This window comes from Ambystoma mexicanum, chromosome 2q, assembly GCF_040938575.1.
Source record: "Ambystoma mexicanum isolate Mex_15411 chromosome 2q, UKY_AmexF1_1, whole genome shotgun sequence".
Taxonomy (NCBI): Eukaryota; Metazoa; Chordata; class Amphibia; order Caudata; family Ambystomatidae; genus Ambystoma; species Ambystoma mexicanum.
The window spans coordinates 738,386,959-738,409,191 of record NC_090924.1 but is presented as its reverse complement, the minus strand read 5'-3'; the positions used below and the strand labels follow the sequence as shown (position 1 = coordinate 738,409,191).

General features: G+C 49.9%; 1 protein-coding gene and 1 long non-coding RNA gene across 8 annotated transcripts in view; one reads left to right on the top strand and one right to left on the bottom strand.

The window, feature by feature from the left end:
* RNF32 (ring finger protein 32) overlaps positions 1–22,233 on the bottom strand; it is a 567,839-nt gene that overhangs the window by 430,513 nt on the left and 115,093 nt on the right. The gene's annotated exons all lie outside the window — the stretch shown is intronic.
* Positions 1–22,233, top strand: part of LOC138569725 (uncharacterized) — a 329,355-nt gene that overhangs the window by 219,031 nt on the left and 88,091 nt on the right. The window lies entirely within an intron of this gene.

The window sequence follows — 22,233 nt, the reverse complement described above, 5'->3', positions numbered from 1 at the left end:
TAAACAACATAACTGCATCTGTATGTGCTTTGATCAAAAGTTCACAATTTCTCTGCATTAAGAAGTTCTTAGACTTCTAAGACAGTCATTGTATGCCTGGAGCTTAAAGCCCTATTGGTCCCAAGTTCCCTTTGGTCAATACATGACAATGAAGTTGGCAGCATTCGCAATGCAAAACATGAATACATTAAAGTTTCAGTCTAAACTGTTACCCAGAATTTCCCAGTATGAACTGCGCCCAAAGGTTGTAGAGGGTATAGCCCCAGTAGTACAATAACTCCAGAAACCGGGAATAATAGTTCTGATCAGTAGCCCATGATATTCATAGATATGATTAGTAAAGAAGCCAGGGAGAGATATTTACAGCTTTGCCTAAGAACTTAAGGCAGTGAACTCCAGAGTACAACTGTCCTTCCCTGTTGTCCCAAGCCCAGCGATCATGCTCTCTTATAGTCCTCTGACAGCAACACACTTTATAGTTTTAGATCTTTGTTCTGCTTTCTTTTGTATTCCTGTACGCCAGTGAGCATATGGCCCTTTGCAATGGGTATCATGCATGCAATGGATAGGGATGCAGAGTAACTCTGACACCAAATAATCATATCAACTCAAGAAGATGGCAAAGGTTCTGTTTTAATTACAATTACCTATAACAGAGATCAATGGGCATTCGCTCGAGCACTCAATGCATTTCTCATAAAAAATATCCTTATATGCAAATAATATGTCAGCATTGACATCATACTACGTGGCAAATAAGAAAAACCTACAAGGGATTGTCATAGGTTCAAGGGGAACATCTAAGTATACTTTCCATACGAGCTGGGATTGTGATTGGCTATCTACTATCAGGTGGACAACGTATGCCTACCTCTAAAAACATGTAATCTTTAACACTATTAAGTGCACAGTATATCAGTGGCTCTTAAACTATAAGGCCCTTCGTTATACGGCCCTCTACAATTGGTTGGCATGCTCATGCTGTATGGAACATTCGGTTCACTTAGCAGTGCATAAGCTCATACCCAGGTGCCAGGAGGTGAACTTGACTTTACCTCCCCACGCAACTACCCCAACATCTCTCCTCACCCAAGCCTTCTGCCATGCAGATTGTCTTTGAATTTGGCCTTGCAAAGTATCCTTGTAGGTGGGAATACATGGGAGTACCGGCTTTCACCATCGTTGTTCTAGGACTCCACGCTGAATTCTATTTCCATCTTTGGTTCATGTGACAGGAGACCACGATCTGGTCCATTTTGCAGCATTTAAATTTCTTAAATGAATAAAACTTTCTTTGCACCTTAAAAAGAGATGATTCAGCTTCAAACGTTCACTGCCTTCAAGAATATAAAACAGACCTTGGCTGCTTCAGCTTTTGATACCAGGCCTCGCCATTCGAGTTCAAGCAATAATACGCCTTCAACCAAAAACAGCAAAACTACCTTCCTCTGAATTACTGAAAGGCATTTGTGGCAAGGTAGTTTATTTGCCATTACATCTCAAAGGAAATGTACACACTCTGGGAGTGCAACGCCCAATAGATCAATCTTTAATTATCTTAGGAAATGGTGTACCTACAAAAGACAAAAAATGTTGGAAACAACTTGTGGACCTACATAAAGTTAGACTAGCCCTGCAATATCTAAAAGACAACAATGAATACTACAAAGAAATAAATATTGAATAACACTTGAGAGGAACCACTGAAATAATTCAAGACTCATCAGAAACTGGTCAAGTTCAACTTTTAGATCCTGCTACAGAATCCAATATTTTAGACCATTATACAATTCACCCATTACACTCTAAAGACACCATAGATGATGCACTGAAACGTACCAAATGCGACAAGCCGAAAGATCTCCAATCAGCATATGGGAAAAAAGTATAGAAGCACATGCCTTTCCTCTACTCTTTCCTACTGGAAAAGGAGGAAGGTACGATGATAGACCCACACAAATAACAGCATCAGAATACCGCTCTTTATGAATGTATTCTGAAGAGCCCAGATTCAGACAAAACGTGGAATACATATTCCGCCTTCTCTTTGAAAGTGAACTAGCAACTCTTTGCTATGGAGTTGCACACATATTAAAATCATGTACCAATTTTCAAAATATGTCATGTCAGCTACGCAATTACTACAAAAAGTGCAAGAAAAGATTAGGTTTTACAGTCAAGCATTACAAATCTTTTAGCAAACATGCGTTGTACGAATACAGGTTCCAACGTCACGAAGATGTACGTTATATGATAAGAAACCTTAGCCCAACCACTTGGTTTGTGACATTAAGTTGTGCAGAATATGCATGGGAGATTTACACTATTTCCTACGCATAGCAAACAAAAACAAGATATAGATATAAAAACACCAGGTGAACTCTGCTCTCTAGATCCTGTAAATGTATCAAGATATTTCCATCATCGCTTCATTGCTATGCTACACTTCATTTGTAATAAAACTGTTCCTCCCCTCGGAGGAGTGCAACACTTCTTTTGGAGAAAAGAATACCAAGCCAGAGGAGCACCACACATCCACAAGCTTTTGTGGATTAAAGATGCTCCTAAATTTGGTCAGGACAGTGATGCCACTGTTATGCAGTTCATCCAAAAATATGTCACTTGTGAAATCCCTTCACAAACGACACATAGGGCCTCATTACGAGGTTGGAGGTAGCCATGGCGCCATTAGCGCCATGGCTGCCTCCAAACTCGTTCAATCTCCGCTGTGGTGAATGGAGCAATTACCGGTCCATTCCAACGTTGGCAGGACCGGTAATTCCTGCATTCACCAGGGCCCTTTCCCATTCCCATTGAGCCTGCATAGGGCTCAATGGGAATGGGGAAGGTGCTAATAACGGTAGAGCTCCAGAGTCCCTTTGCGGGTCCAGTCCTTATAGCCTTGAAAAACCAGGCGTTAAGGGAGGGCCCGCAAAGGGAACTCGTAGTAGGGCGGTAAGGGATTACCGGCACCGGTGCCCTACCGGTGCCGGTAATCCCTTACCACCCACCTCGTAATGAGACCCATAGTGACCTTCATGCACAAATTTTACAATTTCAAAGACACAAATGTGGGAAGTATTGTCATCGCAAATATAAAAACAAAGGGAAATACTACACCAAATGCCGCTTTGGTTTCCCTAGACCAGTTTCAACAACAGGTCAAGTAAACAACTTCATATCTTCAGTTAGACATAGGCCATTAGCACCATGGTTGCTGCCGGTATTGTAATGAGTCCGCCATGGTGCAATGGGGAATTACCACCCCATTCCAAGGTTGGCAGGGCGGTAATTCCCCATTTCACCATTGGCCCTTCCCCATTCCCATTCCCATTTTTGCCCCATAGGGCTCAATGGGAATGGGGAAGGTGGTAATTACGGTACTGCGAATTGCGGTACCGTAATTACCTTCAAGGTCCTTTTGCGGGTCCCTACTTTAACGGCTGGTTCAGACCAGCCGTTAAGGTCGGGAGCCGCAAAGGGACCTCGTAATTAGGCGCTAAGGGGTTAACGGCGCCGCTGCCTTTTACAGCGCTGTTAACCCCTTAGCGCCAGGGTCGTAATGACCCCTATAGTGTCAAAGGTAAATCACCTAAGAACACATATTATATAAAAAGAACAGAAGGATCAAAATACATCAATGATTACAATGCAATTATTGCACTCCTATGGAATGCAAATATAGATGTGCAGTACATTGCAGACAATTCCACTGCAGTTGCACGATATGTCACAGCCTACTTAACCAAAGCAGAAAAAACAGAAGTCCAAGACCTCTGGGATGACATATCATCTGACAAACCTCTATCACAGAGATTGTACAGTTTAGGCATAAAAATGCTCTCCCATTGAGAATGTGGCTGCTATGAAGCTGCAGACCATTTAACCGGTACTGCCTTGTATGGAAAATCTGAAAATATAGTATGGCTAAGCCTTGGTCCTGCTTAATATAGAAAAAGAGTTCTCAAATCATATGAAGACATAGAAACAATAGCCAAAAATGATCCCAACAGCCAAGACATTTTGAAAAACAACTTACTAGACATATACTACCCAAACAGAAGTACCACTTTGGAAACCATGTGTCTACACCACATAGCCCAAAACTTAACATACAAAAATAATATTAAACTAGATGAGAAGATAGATACAGAGTGGAAATTTTGAAGGCAGCGTAGTGAAACTTCCCAAACGAAGCTTAATTTATCAGATCAAATTTTCATTAAAAACTCCTCAACATAAAGAACTGTATTACATGTCCCTGCTACAACATTTTAAACCATGGAGAAAAGAAGAAGATTTACTAGATACCTATGACTCCTATGAAGACGCTTTCAAATCAAATGAAAGCACTATAACAGATGTAAACTTTGCACAGTACAAAACAATGTTGCACAATGAACAGCAACAAGAAGAAGAACAGGCACAACTAGATGTGGACACTCCTGACAGTAGTCAACCTTCTGTAACGGGAAGCCTGGAACCACTTGGACAGCCACTAATAGCAAATGAGGCAGAATTAGCCATGACAAAAGTAGAAAACACCATGTGTCAGTATGAGCAATCAACAGAAGACTTTGCTGTACTAAAATCACAGCTAAACAATGAGCAGCGTAGCATTTTCCAAGAAGTAACAAAACCAATTGAACATGGTGTGCAGCATGAAATTAAAAATTGTACCTGCAAAATCTACAAACCTATACTGCTATAAGTGAGTAGTCAAGCTGGTTCAGGCAAAACGTTCTTAATCAAAATCATCAGCAAGTTCCTCCAACAATTGACAAACAACAAACTGTCAGCTGTTTTAACTGCCCCCACAGGTTTAGCTGCCTACAACATAGGCGGTGTCACTTTACACCGATTACTACTCCTTCAAGTAGAACACCAAAACATTTTAGACTATTAAAAACTTTCTTCAGAAGCTGCAATGGAACTACGCAACTTTTTCAAACAAATGAAAATGCTGCTAATAGATGAGGTAAGTATGGTTTCCAATCTAATGTTAGCCTTCATTCACCTCAGATTACAAGAGGTCCTGAAAACAGACTATGAAGAACTCTTTGGAGGAAAACACATTATAATTTTCGGAGCTCTTCTTCAATTAACACCAGTTAAAGGTGAACCTATTTTTAAAACCTTAGGGCATAAAATATGTCGTAAAGCTCTTGGCAGCATAGGAAATGTCAACCTTTGGCAACATTTCCAATACAAAGAATTACCTGAAAACTTGCGTCAGTCTGCAGTCTCACATACGCCAATATTTTAAAAAGTATTAGAGTTGGTTTACTATCTCAAGAAGCACAATCTATATTAAAAACCAGGCACATCCATGCACTCTATGGCCATAACGCATGGGCTATTGATGTCATGGAACAATTAGCAGACAAAACTCTTGCAAGCTGTTCAAAATTTAATGAAACAATGTTAAAAAAAGAAATGCAAGCAATACGTCAAATTTGCTCCACAGACAAACTGGACGTACACTTCCCATGTGTCAACAAGCCACAACAAGGCTAAATACATTAGAAAACTCTATCTCTAACACAGCTGGTTTGGAAAAATATTAAAATTATGTTTAAACTGTGGAGTAATGCTTAAACGTAAGCTTGACGTGGACCAAGGTCAAGTTAATGGAGCACTTGGTACAGTTGTTGGATTTCAAACATACCCACGTGACAACAACATTCAGTTTGTCGATATTTTCTTTGACAAACTATCAGAAGTTAAAAGGATAGGACGCTCAATAGCCCGCTTCCTTCTTTTCAAAGACATGTATGTACGCAGAGAACAATTTTCTCTAACTCTAGCATACGCAGTCGCCAATCACAAATCACCAGGCCTTACCCTAGATAAAGCATTGATAGATATTGGTAGCACAGAGTTTACAGAAGGCATGAGCTCTGTAGCACTATCACACTTACGTACACTTGACAGACTATTTCTAATCAACTTTGATGCAAGTAAAGTAAATGCTGATATTCCTTGCAATCTAGAATACAATAGATTGTGTTCACTCTACACCCCCATCTAAAACATATCCTGTTCCGCAAAAAGCAAAACTTTGTAAAAGAAAACTACTTCAGACTTAAATTATGCAGGATCTCACAGCAATTCCTCCAAAGAAATTAAAAGCAGCTAATACTTCACCAAGGACAACAACCAAAGAAGAATCTACTGCAGAAACAAAAAGAAGAATCTACTGCAGAAACAAAAGTCAACTACCTCTTCAAAGAAACAACGAGCACTTCGAACAAATGACTTGGACACAGAACTATCAGGTCCATTCAAATTTTCAAATACAACTGGTGTAAATTGCTATGCAAATGTAGCAATCAATATTATATTTCAATTGCCACCAATAATTGACAACATTTACTTACACGGGGCAGACCAATTGTGTTTGCAAATGTTAGTCCTTCATAGAAATTCAAGCAACAATCCTGACAACACTTAGTGTTTCTGGAATAAGGCAGAAATTGGACTACTGTGCTGGAATGGTCGAATTCACGATAAACACACAAGAAGATCCACAAGAATGTCTAATGTACTTATTACAAGTACTAGAAAACTAAAACATACCTATAAATCAAATCTTCCAGATTTCATACATGTGGAAACATACATGCACTCTTTGCAGCCATCTCGCACAAGAAGAGGTTCCTAATGAACGCCTTGTGTATGTTTCCATACCTAACTGTGAATCCATTCCATTTCAGTAACTTGTACAAAATGCAAACCATGGCAGATTATGTACTACTTGCAATTCAGATAATCGCTCCACTTTACAAATACAGACACATAGTAAATACATAATAGTAATGCTTTTACGTTACAATGCAGATGGTACCAAAAACAAGTGCAAGCTGACTGGTTTCACACATGGACAAGTATCACTTGGTAAGAAAACCTTCACAACAATAGGTATAATTTACCACGTAGGAGCCACAACCAATGCAGGTCACTACACTGAATATATAAAAAAGAATTGTGGTTGGTTCGAATGTAATGATACTACCATTACTCTCAAGCAGATATTACCAGCACATTTTGTAAACGCTTACTTAATAGTCTTAAAACCAACATTTAATAACTGATCTGTGTATAAACATCAACAAAACTTCAACTTCAGAACTACGCCAACAGGTATCTAACTGCCCCAAGATTTTCAACAAGCAAACAGATAAATGAATACCACTAAAATAGAAAAAGAAATAAACAATTAGAATACACCAACTGCTATCTAATTGCAACAATACTACCACCACTTCCAAATCAAAAACCATACACCTATTCAATTAATCCTTTTGAAAATAATGAAAGAAATATATTGTACCACAACGTACCAAGGTATTTTTTTAATCCAGCATGGATTTTTTCCCACAGACCCAATGATTTAATGTACAAACACGGGAAATGAGCAAATTTCACAGTACACCGTTTGAACTATAGTACTTCTAAAGTACTAACTATGAGGGTTGACAAAATACAGAAATGTCTACTATGCAATGCAATACACATTATAAACTACCTACACTAACATGTGATCCTTTCTTTTATCACAGTGATCGAAAAAAATGTCTGCTCCAACTACCCATGTCATGAAAAAACTGCATGCAACCACAAAAAGTCAAACACTAACAGGGTAATTCATAGAATCCAGCGCACAAGTAGCGCACGCGGCTGGCGCACAGCGTGCGCCTGCGATAGTCTGCGCCAGGCACGTGCGCTAAAACAGATTTCCGCGCACAGCGTATTCATGGATTTCAAGCTCCCAAAACAGCCGTGGCGCAGAGAATCGCAGCGAGCCTGCAGCAGCGCCAGTAACGCCCCCAAGAACGCCCTCGCGCACGGAAAAGCCATCAAAAGCGCTAAATCATCGCTAAGGGCTGCGCTAACCCCGGACCACTTCACAGGGCAGGCAAACAAGGAAAGCAAAGCGGGCAATCTCCAAATCAGGAGTACGCGGGAAGTACTACACGCGACTAGGCAGGGAACGTGAATCACAGGGGTACGCGGGAATCATCACACGCGAACAGCCAGGGTGCGTGTATTACAGGGGTAGCGGGAAGTTCAACACGCGATTGGCCAGGGAACGTGAATTACAGGGGGACGCGTGAAGTAGAACACGCGATAGGCCAGGGAACGTGTATTACAGGGGTACGCGGGAATCATCACACGCGAACAGCCAGGGTGCGTGTATTACAGGGGTAGCGGGAAGTTCAACACGCGATGGGCCAGGGAACGTGTATTACAGGGGGACGCGTGAAGTAGAACACGCGATAGGTCAGGGAACGTGCATCACAGGGGTACGCGGGAATTATCACACGCGAACAGCCAGGGTGCGTGTATTACAGGGGTAGCGGGAAGTTCAACACGCGATGGGCCAGGGAACGTGTATTACAGGGGGACGCGTGAAGTAGAACACGCGATAGGCCAGGGAACGTGTATCACAGGGGTACGCGGGAATTATCACACGCGAACAGCCAGGGTGCGTGTATTACAGGGGTAGCGGGAAGTTCAACACGCGATTGGGCAGGGAACGTGTATTACAGGGGTACGCGTGAAGTAGAACACGCGATAGGCCAGGGAACGTGTATTACAGGGGTACGCGGGAATCATCACACGCGAACAGGCAGGGTGCGTGTATTACAGGGGTAGCGGGAAGTTCAACACGCGATTGGCCAGGGTACGTGTATCACAGGGGTGCGTGGGAATTATCACATGCGAATAGGCTGGGTGGGCCCCCACAGGTGTACCCTGTACACCCTCCCCGGCCCCTGCAGGCAGCCCACAAAACAGTGGACTACCCTGCACACCTGATCATGTCCTCCTGCACCCCCATCCACCAGGGGCACCCTCCACCAGGCCCCCACCCATGTCTCCCACCACCCCCACCCCCCAGCAGTGCAGGGGCACCTGCCATCAGGCCCCCATCCATGTCTCCCACCACCCCCAACCCCCATCCACCAGGGGCACCCTCCACCAGGCCCCCACCCATGTCTCCCACCACCCCCACCCACCAGCACTGTGGGGCACGTGGCCAGCAGGCAGTCAGGCAGCAGCCGATGGCAGGTGGGAGCGTGCTCAGGCTTCTTGGGGACTTAAATTTGGCCTCCTGGCCAGGAGCGTGGTCTTTCGTGTTAGAACGCGTGGACAGCCTGATAGGGAGTGATTTTGCACCTGAAAACCCCACACTCATCGCGCGAAAACCCGTCACCAGCATATGTGCGTCAATAGTTACCTGCACGTGCAGTGTCAAAGCGTGTGATTGGTGAAAAGTGAGCGACACGCAGGAGTGTCGAAGCGCGTGATTGGTGAAAAAGGATCCACATGCAGGAGTGACAAAGCGTGTGATTGGTGAAAAGTGAGCTACACGCAGGAGTGTCGAAGCGCGTGATTGGTGAAAAAGGATACACATGCAGGAGTGACAAAGCGTGTGATTGGTGAAAAGAGAGCTACACGCAGGAGTGCCAAAGCGTGTGATTGGTGAAAATGGGCCAAGCACGTACACGCCGTAAGTGACGATGTACGTGTGGGCCTGTATAAAAGGTAGTGTTGAACACAATTTCCTTGTACGTGCTTTTCGTGGAGAGCGAGTGGGTGAATTCGGTACTTCTTGTCGTTTCACACGCGATTTACTTCACGGCGTTTCCAGTTCGTACTCCCTGTTACCTCTGACAGCTCTTTTCTCTTTTTCCTCTTGTACTGGTTTTCCTGGGCCTGTTCCCTCAAACAGTGTCCCCTTCTACAGTTGTCCTGTCTCCTCAGACAGCGTACACCTCTTCTTTTGGCGGGGGTGTTGCCAACCAAAAGTGCTATTTTTTCACGCTCTTTTACCTGGCAGACGGTGAGTCACGCACGTATCTAACATCTGTGCTTGCCCCGTGTGTAGCCTACCCCTTCAGAGGTCAATCTAGGCCGCGTGTGACACGCATACGTTCATTGTGTTACTGGATGCCACAGCGTAGTGCAGGGTTTTCCATCAGCACACGTGGTCTAGGAGGGGTATTGTGCACGTTCCTTAACTTTTTTGGGGTGCCTGTGCGTTGCGTGACCCGTCATCTTTCCCCAGGGGTGTCATATAGCCTTGTCACTGCACTAGGGTACGAATACCATCTGGTACCCAACCCCTTTGACACCCAATTGCCCAGGACAATTGTGCACACCCACTCCCATACGCACAATACCATCAGTGCCATGGTTGGGAGGCGTGCAAGCCGTAAGGGTGGCAAAGGTGGCCGAGCCACACGTGGTGGCCGTGGAGGATCCAACAGGGGACGTGGTTGTGACTTGCAGGGCGCCCCTGTTCCCCCCAGTCTGGAGGAACAGTCAGGGACACCCATGCCCCCCCCCCCCCCCCAGTTGAGAGTCATGTGGCTGATACCAACCCTGATCAGCCCATGTCGGACCAGGCCATTGTGGCACCAGACCTGTCCGAGGGTGATTCCATCGCGGACATCCAGGTCAGCAGGTCCACTGCACGTGCACCGGTGCACATTGGTGTCATCAGGGCACGCGCATCTATGCCAGATAGGTCATCTGCTGGCCCCCGTAGCCAGGGTGTGGCTCAATCCACCCCACCTCTCATACACCCTGCCAAGACTGTGTCGGTCCTAGTTCATGCACCTCAGATCAGGCCTGACCCCATCCCACTACCCCCAATGCCTGCACCTACTCCCATGCTGAGTGGGCAATCACACACACCCAGTACAGAGTCCACCACGGCTCCTGCCCCTAGTGTCCACAGCGGCGTAGGACACTCTGGATCCCCACCCCCTTCCAAGCGCAAGAGGAAGAGTGCACGTCCGGCACAGGCTGATGTCCCAGACACGGCTGCACAGTCCGGCCCATCAAGGAAGCCAAGCTTCACAGACGCCGAACTTAATGCACTTGTTCAGTATGTGTCAGATCATGATAGGGAAATGGTCATCGTTGCAGGGTCCAAGACCACACATGCCAGACGCCAGGCACACTGGCAGACCATTGCTGACAGAATAAGTGCCCTTGGAGTAGTGAGGCGCACAGCTAGTGATTGCCAGAAGCGCTGGAATGACCTTAAGCGCAGGGCAAAGGATAAGCTGGCCTCAAGTCATGCCGCAACCTTGGTGACTGGAGGTGGGTCCCCAGCACAGGAAATAGAACTCACACCACACGAGTCCGTAGCTGGATCCTACGTCACCGAGGGACAACTCCAAGGTGTGGGAGACCTCCCTGATTACGAGGCATCATCCGGTGAGTGCACATGCATGTGTGTATTATCCATGTGCATGGTGTGTGTGTGAAGCATTCATGTTGGGTGCCTGTCAAGGGGGTGTGTGGCAGAGTTGATAGTGGCACCCATGTGCCTCATCCAGTATGTTCAGTGCAACACCATCTGGCCACAGCACTATCCCTACTGGCAACAGTGCACATATGGGCCAACACCATGGAAGTTGCCCTTGATTAGTAATTTTGTCACTACATTGTTGCTCATACTCCCCTGTCTATTCATCTGATGTCTTACATACCATTCCTCTCCTTTCCCCCAGCCATTCAAGTTTCATCTTCACATGCCTGACATGCAATGATACCACATGCTAATGTGTCCTCTGTATATAAATGCCTACCAACATGCAGTCATACTGTGGATGTAGCCTTGACATCCACCTCCTTCCTGGGTCCTTTGGTACCGTCTGGTTTCGAGCCCCATTCCCTCACACTCCATGCTGCTCTTCATGGTCTATCTTCCATGACTTCTACAGTTCAGACCATCGTGCCCTACGCACGACACCTGCTTGCCAAAAGTCAAATGAGGGCAGCCTGCCCTCCAATGCGACCCACCCTATTGCTGACCAGTGCATCTGAGCCTACTCTAAGCTAACTCTCACTGACATCTGCTCATACATGCCTTTGCCTGTCCCATAGACCCTTCACATGGTCCCTGTCCTCTCTCCTTGCTCCTCTTCCACCATCATAGGTGGGACCCGTTGGGGTGTACTCCTGGCCTCCTTCCAATCCTCAGATACCACTATTGATGTGCATGGTAATGGGAGCGTCTCAGTCCAAGGCCCTTAGGCCAACCTCAATCTCCTTGAGAAATGCTACCCACATCTCATCAACTTCCTTACCTCTCCTGCTGTCCCCCCTCCTCTCTCCTCATCAATCCTGCACTGCCTCCCTGCACCCTCCCATGAACCTTCTCCGCCTCCCACTCCAACTCCTACACATGCGGCACCTCTGATCTCTAGCACTCCCCGTAAGTCCTACAAGGCTGTCAACCTCCTCCACAATTACACTCCTTTCACTGCGGCTGCATCAGGCATACCTCCGATAACTGTCACTTACATGAGGTTATGCACCTTGACATCCTTGGTCTCATGGAAACATGTCTGACGGCCAGCTCTGTCTGCATCCTTGACCCTCTCCTTGGCCCGCCACTACTGTGCAGGGGGGGTGTGCCCTTGGCTTCCCTGAGGGTATTCCTGCCACTGTCACACCTACTTAGACCTACTCCACTCTGGAATGGCTTGTGTGAGGTTTCTGTCCACCACACCTTGACATTCTCAAACAGTGCGTACTGTGTCTGGGAAAACTGGTCAAATGTACTACTTCCTTTCTGAGTGTCCTCACCTCTCCTCCTCACTCATGTCCCCAGACACAGAATTCCTCATCCTTGGTGCGGTACGCATCCACCTGCATGCCTGTTGACGCCCCCACGTGACCTTTCTGTGACCTCAGCAACTCCCTCTCACCCTCTAGACTCCCGTCTGTCCCTACTCATTCTGCAGGGCACACTCTTGATGCTCTGATCTCATCTGACTTTCCCCTCTCCGTCCATCTCTGCACTCCTCTCTCCTGGAGTGATCACATTCTCCTCTCCTCCCAGCTCACCCTCAACACCCCACAGGCAAAGCCACCCTCACCACTGTCACACACCTTCTTGGTATTCCGACCCATGAAGTGTGTGTCAGTCGAGGCTCATGCTGCCAAAATCTCCCCCCCATCCAGCTCCCCCTTAGGCTCACTCCCATCCTGACAGGGCCCACTCCATGCTCCACTCCATGTCAGGTACACTGGATGTCTTTGCCACGGTCATGACCACCTGTCTGAAGCCCCATGCCAATGCAGAGTCCTGGCATGACTCGGATCTTGGGAACCCAAACCACAGGTGCCGGGTGGCAGAGAGGGAATGTCCTGCATCATGGCCATCCTCTGGCAAACTGGCCTGCCACATGCTCCAAAGGCAATAGCGCCTCACCCTTCTCACCAAGATGAGATCCCCAATCCAAGGGCACATATCTGCGGCATGTGACAACTCTGCAGGACACATAGAAATCTGAAAGGACCTTGCCGAGCCAGAAGCAGTGTGTACCTCCCCTGTCCCCTCCGAGCCCACAGCACAGCATGATTGTCTCTGTACCCCTATAGGCCACCCCCCCAGCACTTGTCTGCGCCTAACACCATCTGCCCTTGACGTCAAGTCCTACTTACCTTGTACAGCACTTCCAGCCGCCACTCCCCCTTGCACTTCATTGTGCCACCCACCCCTGCACTTGCGTGACATGAATGACACCAGCACCAGTAGTATTGTTGACTGGCATCCCCTTCTGCCCCACCACCCCTCAGTGCTCCGCTGCACCTACAAACATTACTTGACCGGTGCTTCACGAATGCAAAATTATTCCGTTACAGGTGTTGGGGAGGTGGAATCACAATGTTTACTGCATTATGTTGATGTAGACAAGGCACTGTGCATCGTTGCCAATTTGGACTAGCAGATCCATGTACAACATGTATACTAATTGATGTGACGATGCAATGTCAGGACCAGAGTGGTTGAAATCCAAAAAAGTAGCCCTCCTCTCCCTCTTCACTTGGTGGCTATGTCACATGCCATGTGTGTGATGGCATGTGCCTTTGACATGGCAATCACCGCCCAATGTGTGATGGCAGTGCTAGGCATCAAGGTGAGCAGGCGTTGCTCTCCAATCAGTACATAGTATGCCCTGAGCCTCCCCTACAGACCCAGTGATGGTGAATGCATAGGAGGACTCCCAGTCATGTAGGACATGTGTCGTAGGACTACTGCCTATGTTGTTCATCAGCCCTTGTTGCATGCCATGGTGCTAATGCCCGTTTCCATTTTTCTCTTTCATGTCTTTGCAGGGGACGAAGCACTTGTTGATGCTGGGGATGTGGTGGTGGAGCCGTCCCAGGAGGGCAACCCGGGCCGACCTACCACAAGTGAGGGACGTGGTGTGTTTGTGGGTGAAAACCCACAAGTGCTGCAGGCCGTGCTGTCGAGGGGTGTCTCTGGGGGTTCCTCCCCCGAGCAGTATTCAGGTGTAGACTCGGAGGATGACACCTATGTGCAGTCGCAGGTGAGTGTTCTTGGGAGAGAATCTCCTCTGTCCGACCCACCTGCAGCCAGGCCATTGGCCTCAATGGGGATGTCAGTGTCGGCAGATCAGCCTCCGGTGGTTACGGATGCAGGGCCACACCACCCAATCTCTGATCCTGTTCCTGGGGCTGCAGATCAGAGAGGGAATGCAGTCCTGCAGCCTGAGGCCTTGCCGGCACAGCAAGGCGCAGTCCGCCTTGCCCCAGGCAGGTGTGGTGCCCGTCAACGTGGTGGCCGTATGCCACCTGGCAATACCGTATGGGAGCAATCCATCTACGGTATGGCCACCCAACAGGCAGCATCATCCGAGATGATTGCACAGGCCATGGATAGGGTGGCCACTTCCATTGTCCCCCCAGAAAGGCTGATGGAGCGACTGGAGCAGGCTACAGAGTCCATCTGCCAGGCACACAGGGAGGATATGTTGGCGTCCAACATGGACAGGCGGGCGGCACTGGCGACTCTGCGGGAATCACTTTCCATGGAGTCCCAGCGCCACAGGGAAGCCCTGAGGGAAGAACTCCGTCACCTCAGGTCGACCCTGTTAGAGCTTGAGGCTTCATCCCATAGAAGGACAGAGGAGCAGCTGGAGCGTCTGACACGGACGCTCTCGGCCGAGATGCAGGCAACTCGTGCGGAGGTCAGGTCATCCCGGGAGTTACTGCATGGGGACCTCCGCATGATTATAACCCAGAACCAGAACTACCAGACCCGCCTGCTTGCAGCCATGGAGGAGCAAACTCGTGCTTTGCGTGGGCTGCCTCCCATTGTCACACCATCTTCTGAGGCAGCTCCCCCACCTCCAGAGTCAGCTGCAGGGTCTGGGCAGAGCCATAGCGACTCATCTCCCACAACAGAGTAGCCGTGTGGGCCACGAGCCTATGGGGTGTTTTCCTTTCCCATGATCCACACAGGTGGATTGTGGCGTGCATCCTGTCCTCGGACCTCATAGGTGGCCCCCCCCCCCCCCGCCGGCCCTTTCATGGCCATTTTTTCTCTTTTTCATTTTTATTTTGCAAGAGTGTTGCCTTGTGTGGGTACCTGGGCATACACTGTATTGTGGCTGGGCACATGCAGGCTTGTCCTGAGTTTGGTTTCGATGCTTGGGTAGCAGACATCCACACCTCTCCTGCTTCCGTTTCCATGGGCTTGCAAAGGGTGTGCCCAAGTGACAGCAAATTACACGGTGACATTGGACTCCCATGAGCTGTTGGCCAGTCCATAGTCAATACTGTGTAGACATTCATAGTGTTCATTGTTGTTGCACCTAACTATGCATGATGGTATGATATGTGCCTCTACTTACATATGTTGCTCATGTTTTGCAGGTATTTCACACAGATCTTCACAAGGGCATACTCTCTGGAGTCACACTACATGTCGGTAGATGTGCACTGACACTTTTGCATGGCGCCATCACTGTACATCTGGACGGTGAGGACATACCAGCTGAATCAGGTAATGAGACTACCATTGATTACATGCAATGTGTCTTGTTTGGGTGGGCTTCTGGGTGGGTTGGTGTGTAATTTGATAGAAATTACTCTTACACAGGTGTGTAGTAGTGGCTCCAGGGCGGTTAGCTGCTCAAGTGCGGCTATGTTCCATTTGGGGCACTGCTATTTGTGACACTGGTGTCATGTTGTGATGGCCAGTTTGTTTGCTGTCACATACCATGACATGGTGTCCTCAGTGGCGGGACTGTGAAGGGAGTGGGTGACATGGCAATGTTGTCATGTAGTGAATCGCCTGTGGCAATGCATTTTAGATTGATGGAGTTGTGTCTTTGCGTTGTGATGCATAGCTGGTGTATGTGTAGCTAGGGGTGCACACATATTGACACGTCCATGTTAACAATCTCAGGCTGATGTGTATCTGACAGTTCATTGTCAAGTAATTTTCAGACATTGTCAGGTAGAGTCATCATTGATTGTCAGATGGTATGTGCCAGAGCAGTGTGCACTAGCCAGCACTGTGATTCCTAGGTGAAGAAGTTGGCCACCAGTTGCGTACGGGCTGCCTCCCCCCGTGCCCTTTCCCCTCCCATGCACAGCGGGCGTGCATGTGGTTGTGGATGTGGGGGCACCACCATGTCCACGGGCAGGCCCCGGCGTGTTGCAACGTTGTGCAGGACACATGCTGCCACTATGATCCTGCACACTATTCGGGGAGCATATAACAGCTGCCCGCCAGAACGGTCAAGGGAGCGAAAGCGTGACTTGAGCACTCCGAATGTGCGCTCCACTATGCCCCGTGTAGCAATGTGGGCTGTGTTGTACCTTACCTGGGGTGGCGTGGTGGGGTTCCGGATTGGGGTCATCATGTGGGGGCTGATAGGGTAGGCACTGTCCCCTGCGGAGGTGGTGATGGGTATCATTAGTGGTGTTGTGTCATGACCCAGTATCTGACATGCATGCATGTGGAGTGGCATTCATGCTCACCAAGCAGCAATGTATCTCCATGCTGGCCAGCCTCTAGGTCCCGGCATAGGGTAGACATTCTGTAGATGAAGCTGTCGTGGGTGGACCCTGGATAGTTGGCATATACTGATGTGATGATTCCCTTGGCATTGCATACAACTTGGACGTTGATGGAATGCCAGTGCTTGCGGTTTCTATAGATGTGCTCTGTTGCCCTGGGTGGACGTAGAGCCACATGTGTGCAGTCAATTGCACCAAGCACTTTGGGGAATTGAGCCACACCATAGAATTCCTGGATGCACGTCCGCCTTTCTGCATGAGTCCTGGGGAGATATATGTGCCTGCGGACTGAAGGCCGTGCAGTGATGATGTTCAAGACCTGGTGTAGGCAGCGTGACTGCGTGGCCTGTGACACACCACCCACTATGGCACTTGTCCGCTGAAAGGATCCAGTGGCCAAGAAGTGCAGTACATTCAGGACCTTCTGCAGGGGGCTGAGTGCTTGGGAGCACAGGGTGGGTGATGTGAGGTCATCCTCCCACTCACTGACCAGGTCCAGTATGATGTGTGCTGGAAACCTGTACCTCCCATACACCTGGTCATCAGGCATCCCGAATAGGCTGGTTCTGGGTGTGAATATTCTGGCCCTGACTCTCCTCCTCATCCTCCTTTGGTAGCCCACTGCCACTGCTGCTAGGAACGGTATGTTCATCCTGGCATCTGGCTTGTTTATTGAAAAGTGCGCAAATTAATGCCTTGCGCGTGTAGTAGGCAGCGTGTGAGCCTCGCACCCCTGGAATCGAGTTCCCACTCCAATCGCGTGTGGAAATTCCCACGCTGCAGGCATACAGGTGCGCTGACGTACTTGCCTGTGTAAGTGGCCGCGCGCCCCTGAAATACACGTACATAGGCCAATGGCGTGTAAGCGCACTTTTGGGCAATTACACGCGATGAAATACACGTACATAGGCCAATGGCGTGTACGCGCACTTTTGGGCAATTACACGCGATGAAATACACGTACATAGGCCAATGGCGTGTACGCGCACTTTTGGCCAATTACACGCGATGAAATACACGTACATAGGCCAATGGCGTGTACGCGCACTTTTGGCCAATTACACGCGATGAAATACACGTACATAGGCCAATGGCGTGTACGCGCACTTTTGGCCAATTACACGCGATGACACTCTGACGTGCAGGATTTCCACGTGTGCTCCGTCTTCACGTGCTGAGTGGGGAACGCCCGTGCGGATCACGTCAGACGCGCTTACGCGATGAGGGACTCTGGTCCAATAGAATCGCGTATGCGTGCTGACGCACTTACGCGCTAAGGGCCTTTCCTCGGATTTCACGCTGACGTGCAGGAATTTCACGTGCCAAATCACTCCGTATCAAGCTGGCCACCCGAAAACACACGGAACACCACGCTCCTGCCCCGAAGGCCGAGTTACTGCCCCCCAAGTGCCCTGAGCAGCCTCCCACGTGCTATCTGCTGCTGCCTGCCTGCCTGCCTGCTGCCACCGTGCCCTGCCATTTGGTGCCTGCACATCAGCCATCTGCAGGGGTCCAGTTGCTGTGTCCACCCCTGCTGGAACTGAAGACTCCCAACTGGGATTACATCGCTCCACAGCCCAGCCCCAGGACCCAGTTGCCCACCCACACCTGCCTCTGGGGTTGCCATGTCGGGCACTTCTACATCTGGCACCAGTGGCAACCCCAGGCCAGAGGGGCAGAGGGGCACCAGCTTCACTGCCACCGAAGTTGGTGTCCTGGTGGAGCATGTCCTGGGGCAGTATGATGCCCTCTTTGGATCGTCCCGCGCCAGCAAGGAAGGACGGGAGAGGATCTGGGCCGACTGTGTGGTTGCCATCAACGCGGAGGGGGTGGCAACCCGCAACGTCTTGAAGATCAAGAAGCGCTGGGAGGACTTGAGGTCCAGGACCCTTGTGAAGGCCCGGCGCCTCGTGGAGGGGGGCCGGGGCCACATGAGTTCCATCCAGAAGAGGGTCCTGGAACGCGTACGCCCAGCGCTCCACGCCCAGATCCTTGAGAGGGAGACCCGTCTGGAGTTGAGCGGTAAGTGTCCAAGCATCACTGTGTGAGACAGGGCATGTTGCGGTGTGCTGGTTCTATGATACTTGCCTGTATGTGTGCCATGTGCCATGTATGCATGTATGTGTGCTGGGACATCATGGTAATGCATGTGCGACCAGTGATGTGTGACCCACATGGTTGTTGCATGTGTAGAAATGCGGCATGGGGAGCACTATGCAGATTTGGGACATGAGAGCATGCCAGTCTCTGTACCTGGACATGGATGGGGGTGAGGATGGGTGCTGATGCCAGGTACATATATGGTAGCCATGTCTGTGTGCCTGACCTGCATGTCTGTGACTTGTGCATGCCATGGATGCATGACTCATGTGTGTGACAATGCACAGATTCAGTGACGCACCCACCTTACCCTTGTTTTGCCTGTGTTTGGTGTGATTGTGGCCAGATGGATGTGACTGAGGTGTAGTGTGTGCATGTGATATGCATGAGCCATGATGCATGTGAGTTACATTTCATTGAATGTTTCAAGAGTCAATTGGACATGCATGGAAATGTGCATGGCATGCACCATGCCTGTTACTGTGTGTGTTTTGCCTGGACTGACCCATGTGTTGTGGAGGGACATGATGGAAGTGTACTTTGACAGGGGTGCTCATCTGCTATTGCTTCCTGTCTAGGGGACCATTGTACAGTAGCCTGATGCTTGTGTTCTTTGTCTCCCTCTACGCAGCGGCTAGTGAAGAAGAGGGCGGAGACGGCGCTGTGGAGCAAGGCGGCGGGGATGCCCCCACGGCTGCAGCGGAAGGGGTGGGTGAGCCCCCACAGGGGCCTGCTACGGCGGGAGACGGTGAGGAGCCATCCAGGTTGGTGGTTTGCACAGAGGAGGAGGAGGCCGACACTGGTGCACACATGGGCCCTGGTGGGAGCATCCCTGCTGGTGCAAGTGGTGCAGTCCAGGGCCAGGGGCAGGAGGCAGCACAGGTCACCGTGGAGGGGCCTGTGCATGTCGCTGTCCCTGACCCTGTGAGTGCACCACCATGCACCAGCAGGGATGCCCCGTCCCAGGCCCGTCCGCAGGTAGAGGGGATGTCCATGTCAACTGACTCCCCTCCACCTGCGGCCGTGGGAACCCCTGGCCGCGTGGAGCAGGTCCTGATTGGGGTCGCGATGCGCACGGCTGTGATTCGTGATGCCGTGCGTGCTTCCCGGGAGGAGCACGCACGTCATCACGAAGTGCACCGTGCCGACGTGGCCCAATTGGGATCGGCCATGTTCGGGGGGTTCCTGCATGTGTTGGCCAATCTGACGGCCCTCTCCTCCTCTGTGCAGGCTATCCACCAGTCGTTCTCCTTGCCGTCTTCCGGCCCAGATGCCACCATGGCCCCCTGTGGACCTGCCCCGACCAATGCAGCCAGCTCGGTGGGGATCCCATCCCTGCCGCAGTTGGGAGTCGGAGGTCCAGCAGGGGTGGACGACACAGCAAGTGGACCCCAGCAGATGGAAGATGTGCCGGCATCATCGGGCAGGGCACGTGCACGACGGCGTCGGTGGTTACCATCAGCCTGGATGCCGTCGTGCTGGCAGAGGCAGTGGCGTCGCAGGCAGCAGCGGGCTCGACGTGGGAGGCATCATGGCTCAGGGCCATCAAGATCGGAGGGGCAGGCATCGGCCGGAGGGCAGGGCAACCCTGGCATGGCGGTGTGTTCCGTGTGGGAGGAGTTTGGCCAGCGGATAGGTGCGGAGCGGCAGCGGGCGGAAGAGGAGCGGCTCGCCATGGCCAGGGCGGAGATCTCCATGCATCAGGCATTGAGGCGGGCTGAGTGCCTCGAGGAGGCTCGCAGGGAATTTGGAGAGCACATGGGGTTGTCCCTGCGAGACCTCGGGGCCAGGACTGAGTCCCGCCTCCAGGACATTGACATGGAGTTCGAGGATGCCCTGGCCAGCATCACCAAGTGAGCCGCAGGACTAGCCCGCTGCCTTTGTATATAGTTTTTTAGTTAGTTAGTGCTAGGTTTCCTTTATTTAATTTTTTTTTTTTGGACCGCTTGGACAATGGCCACTTCTTTGTACATATTTTTTTAAATAGTTAGTATTAGGTTTAATTTGTGGTGTTGGGCTCATGGACCCTTGAACAATCCTGTAAATATAGTTATTTTTTGTGAGATACATTTTTTTACTTTCATATTGGTCACACCATGTCGTAATGGTTTATCTTTCATTTCATTCTACATGTGTTTACTTTGGACAAAATCTATTCATTTTTCTATCCTTTGTTTTTTGGTTTCTCATTTTTGTTCCCGGACATGGACCTTTTATTTGCTTTACCAGATAGTTGTCAGAGTTTACTTTATTTTTATTTTTTAATACATTTTAATATTATCTTACACTTGTGTCATTTTTTCTTTGGTTTCTTACATGCCATGATATGGGTTTTGACATTGACTTGCACCCATTGTGTATGTGTGTGTGGCGGACATGTGTTCTTTTGCTTACTTGCCTTTGGGGTTGTGTCATGTGATTGCATTCACTATGTGGGTGCATGCAATCCTTGCCTGGGTGTTTGTGCTGGGTATGCTGGTCATTACTGCCATTATTGTGTATCGTCAGGACCAGGGGCCAGGGGGACATGGGTGGGGGCCTGGTGGAGGGTGCCCCAGGTGGATGGGGGGTTGGGGGTGGTGGGAAACATGGGTTGGCCATGGGTGGGGGCCTGCTGGCAGGTTGCCCACAGTGCTGGGGGTGGGGGTGGTGGGAGACATGGGTTGGCCATGGGTGGGGGCCTGCTGGCAGGTTGCCCACAGTGCTGGGGGTGGGGGTGGTGGGAGACATGAGCAGGTGTGCAGGGTAGTTCCCTGTGGTGTGTGCTGCCTGCAGGGGCCGTGGAGGGTGTACAGGTAATGCCTGGGAGCACACAGCCAAATCGCGTGTGCAACTTCCCGCTCACCCCTCAAATCCACGTTCCCTGCCATATCGCGTGTGGAACTTCCCGCGCGCCCCAGAAATCCACACTTCCCGCGCACTCCTGCAATCCACGTACCCGGCCATTTCGCGTGTGCAACTTCCCGCGCACCCCTCGAATCCACGTTCCCTGCCATATCGCGTGTGGGACTTCCCGCGCGCCCCAGAAATCCACGTACCCGGCCATATCGCGTGTGCAACTTCCCGCGCACCCCTCGAATCCACGTTCCCTGCCATATCGCGTGTGGGACTTCCCGCGCGCCCCTGAAATCCACGTACCCGGCGATTTCGCGTGTGCAACTTCCCGCGCACCCCTCGAATCCACGTTCCCTGCCATATCGCGTGTGGAACTTCCCGCGCGCCCCAGAAATCCACGTACCCGGCCATATCGCGTGTGGAACTTCCCGCGCGCCC